At 34.4% G+C, this 4,497-nt stretch overlaps 1 pseudogene; it reads right to left on the bottom strand.

The window, feature by feature from the left end:
* Positions 1–269: 269 nt before the first annotated feature.
* On the bottom strand, positions 270–341 carry LOC149539702 (small nucleolar RNA SNORD36; annotated as a pseudogene).
* Positions 342–4,497: the final 4,156 nt, after the last annotated feature.

Here is a 4,497-nt window from a genome sequence, read left to right on the forward strand (position 1 = left end):
AACCTCAAGAGGATTCTTCTTATTTTCATGAGTAATTTTTTCAGTATTATCTTTGATGAAAATGCCAAATGACTTCACAGGGGCATTATTTACAACTCTATTTCTCAAACTGTAAGTACTTTGGACTTGTGCAGCTAATTCTAAAGTGATTCTATCAATTTCTTCACTAGAAGGTTTTCTCAAATTGATGTGATCAGTTGTAGCTAAAGTATTACATATGACATTTTCATCTTGATCTTCACTATCAGAAAACACTTGTTGGTGGTATGTGTGATACAAATCTCTTTGGTTTGTAACATCATGGTTAGATTCATTAATATTTTATTCTCCATCATTGTCACAAAGGTAAATCATTTTATATGGAACATCCTCTTAATCTTTATCATTTATATCTTCATCATTTTGCACTGTTGATTTGCAATAAAAGATTGAGCCACAACACAAAAGTTAGGGGAATGTGGAGATTGGCAAACAAGACACCAAGGGACATCATCACTCATATTTACAAAGTTTCTTTGTAAAGGGTTTGGTGTTCCTTTTCCCATATTCCCTTGTGTGGGATTAGGAACTGGCTTTCCATCCTTCCACTGAGTAGTATAAGGATAATTTTGCATCCTAGGTTGCCTATTAAAATTCTTATTAAAAGGAGGCTTTTCTATAACATTTTTTTTGTTTGCTCGATAAGTTGGAGGACTTAATTATTTTAGCAAACTTAGAACCTATCCCATTGCATCATCTTCAGGTTTCTTTCCTACAACATGTTTTTCATTATCTTTCTTACCACTAAGATTGAACAATTTAGGGTAATCCCTTTTCCCAAGTTTTCCAAAAGCTCTTCTATTGTTTTAAATATTTATAGCCATTGTATAATAATTCCTTAATGTTTTTGGATCTTTATCCCTAAGGACATAAGCCATCTTACTATCAAAAGCATTGAAGTAAGTAGTAAGACACACATCTTCATTTACTTGGAAAAGTTTATACATACCTTTTTGAAACCTGACATTGAAGTCAAAAGCTAATTCATTTGGGTTCTTCTTGATGTTATTAAAGTCATTCAACATGAAACCAACATTAGTCTTGTCACCATATTGTTCCTTGAATAGGGTTTCAAGATCACTCCATGATTTGACACTATCATCAGGCAATCTTTTGAACCAATCTCTAGCATCCTCAATTAGTGAATGAACAAAAAGTTTCATCACTGCATCCTCATGTTCAACCTCATAATCATTAAGCATATCAATGAACCTTCTAAGATGCTCTTCACTAGTAATAGCATTATTTCCAGCAAACTTGGTGAATTTGTCTCTAAGGTCATTTGAAATAGGATGAGGAAAACCAGGGATACCTAAGAAAGACATCTGCTTATATTTTTCCATATAGATTGGTTTCCTTTGGGAGACTAGGATACTTGAAGAACTTCCCCCACGAATTTGATTTTGGAAAGGAAGTTGAGTTTGCTAGGAAAGTTGGAGTAGGGGAAAATGGCTAGTTGTAGCATAAGTTGAAACAAAGGCTAGATGTGAGGAACTTTGGCCTACTACGAGAGGACCAACATTGGATATGGTAGGTAAAACCTATAAAGGCTGGCCTAACTAAGCTAGAAAGGTAGAATTTGATTTTATGAACTAGATTTTTCTCCTAGCCTTAGCAACTTGAGCTTCATTTTCTACCCTCTCAAGTTCCTTGGTTAGATCTTCCTTTTCCTTTCTTGACTTCTCCAGATCTAAATCAAGCTTTGACATAACTAAAGAAGTGGGCTTATTAGGGAGATGTGGCTCACTAATTTGTATCCCAATAGTCTTTTTCTTTCTTTTATCTAAGTCTTTTCTATGTGCTTCCTCCACTCTAGTCTCCAAAGGCTTGTAAGGTTGAACCTTTGTAACAACAGGGGCTTGATTCTATTTAAGAAGTTGTTCCTATCTTTGAACATTAGTCTTTAGAACATCCATATCTCTGAAGATGTTTGAATGTAAATTAGATGACCTTTCTTCCAATCTCTTGTTTTGCTCCTAAAAGGAGGTCATCCTCCTAAGTAGGTTATCTCTTTCAATAATAGTATTCAGAATAATTTTCTCCTTTTCCTTTTCCAAGTGCATATGTCTAGCTTCCTCATCTGCAACTTTCTTTCGAAGGAGGGTAAGCTTTGGTATTAACTCCTCATGATCTATAGTAGTAACCTCAGAATCTACCAAGTCAAAATCTATAAGGTTTTCTACATAAGGTTCTTGTTTAGGGCTAAAACCCATCTCCATGTTTTCCCTAAGACCCCAGCTATGGTTCATTTCATTCACCATGTTTGATCTACAAGGAAAATCCGCCACAGGTGACATATTTTTATCTTGAAAAACCTTTGATGGGGATGAAAAGGTTTCTCCCAAGAGTGCAACCTTCTCTTACTCAGTACTTTTGGAGGACAACTCCTCTTCCACAAGATGATAGAATGACTGGGCTGACATATTGCTTCTAGGGACCCATGTAGAACTAAAATTAGACTTTTTCTTAGTTTGGTTCCTTTTTACCCCAGGAGGTAGCTCAGGTAAGATTGGTCTCTCAGGATGAATTTTAGTAAAGGCATGTGTATTCTTCTTTTTCTTAGCCATTGATTTTAGGATTTAAACCTTTAGCACTAGCTACAAAACCTTGACTTGAGTTGCCACCCTACAACAGGACAATATGAAATAAAGCCAAAGAAAAGAAGCAAAACACAGGGATCTTGATGTTCTGTAAAACATAGCTTGATAGAAATTTCTTAACTCCCTAGTAAAGTCACCATTTTGTTGGAGTTCTTTTTGGTAAAGAACATATCAGCTAGATTCAAACCTAAAACCAAGAAACAAAGACTAGGGACAAGCCTAAGGATGAGTTAAATCCTATATTCAACAAGGCTTAATCTTAGCTCTGTGCCAATTAATAGAGTCAATAGGATTCACTTCACTTTAGGCTTTGCTAAGCCAAGGTGGGAAAACCTAAGGGGTTTATCTTATTAACTTGATATTCTTCTCTGCAAGATTATCCCCTATAGCAGAAATGGTCAATAATCTTCTATAATTTGCTGACAAGTTTCTTGATTAAAGTAGCTAATTATAACCCAGAAGTAACATAAAATAAGCCATGACTAACAGTTCTATTTCTTCAATATAAAAAGAGAAATTGATTTGTTGTTGTGATTGTTATGTAAAAAAGTGAATCAATAATATCCTCTTGAACTTTAGAATGGATCGTTGCTTTATCCAGTGGGATATAGAGTCAAAGATTAGTAGCTTTGGACTTTTTTAATCAACTTGTGATTGAAAATGTCAACATTAAACCTTTAGTTTCATTCTGATTCTCATCCTTTCCATAAACCCTAAACCTTATCAATTATCGAAAGCATTTACCCAATTCTTTGAATTAGCAGCAATCAATAAAAGGCATACAACCTTTTGGATTGCATTAAACTGAAAAGAAACTTGTCTATTCAGTCCCAAAGCTATAGATATATGAAAAAGAGACAAAACTTCAAAGATAATGATATTTAAGGATAAATCCTTCAATTTAGGTCTTAACACTACAAATAAAACTCATAATATGACACAGAGAGTAAACCATTGGTCCCAAATATTCCTTTTGTATTCAAGTATGCATACATGTGAACTCCTTCCGGTGATTACATAACAAAATTAGATGGACTGCAAAATAATACATGAAACATATAAAAGTTCAACCGACCTCTACTTTTCATCTTGGGAATCCATATATAGGATTTCAGCAAGCTATAGATGAGAGGAGGACACATGTCAAAATTTTAAAGGAAAACAAAAAGTTTTGGAAATGTACATAATAAATACATAAAACATTCTTCTAGAAATATTGATTAAAAAGATAAGTAGCTGAGGAAGTAGAAAAACATTAATGTTGAATCTTTGATCTTTTCTTCTCCATGTACTTTATCTGCCTCATATGCAAAATATCTCAGCTACCTCCTAATGGCAGAGCCTTTATTTCACCCACTACTTTCCAAACATAAATTTCTCTTTGGGTGGGCCAATCGGTATTCTTTACCTCTTGTAGATCTTGAGTGGCCTTGGTCCACCTGGCATCCATGATTGCCTTGGATTCAAAAATAAACTTATTCAAATTTAACTTTGCCTTGAAAAGAGAATCAATCAAAGCATGGAAAGGAGAATCAAAGGTATCTTCAAAAATTGCTACTATAGTATCCAGGGTCAAAATGTCATCAAAAGAGACCAGTCCTGCCAGTCTCTTACTATATTGGTAGCATCAAGTATTGATGGTATACAAGGTTCCACTCCATCAGAAATTTTTTTCAATTTTCCTTGTATAACTTGCAATTTACTAGTAAAGAAGCCACTTAATTCTCTTACTATTTCCAGGCTTTCCTTTATAGTGATAATCTTATCAGGCAAGTTTGGCTTTTTAGCCATCAATAGAATCAATCTATCTAAAAATTGGATATAGGGCCCCCATAGGCCAAAAGTGGGTGTTAACCAT

Source organism: Cupressus sempervirens, chromosome 9, assembly GCF_028749045.1.
Source record: "Cupressus sempervirens isolate cs-2001-9-10 chromosome 9, ASM2874904v1, whole genome shotgun sequence".
NCBI classification, from domain to species: domain Eukaryota; kingdom Viridiplantae; phylum Streptophyta; class Pinopsida; order Cupressales; family Cupressaceae; genus Cupressus; species Cupressus sempervirens.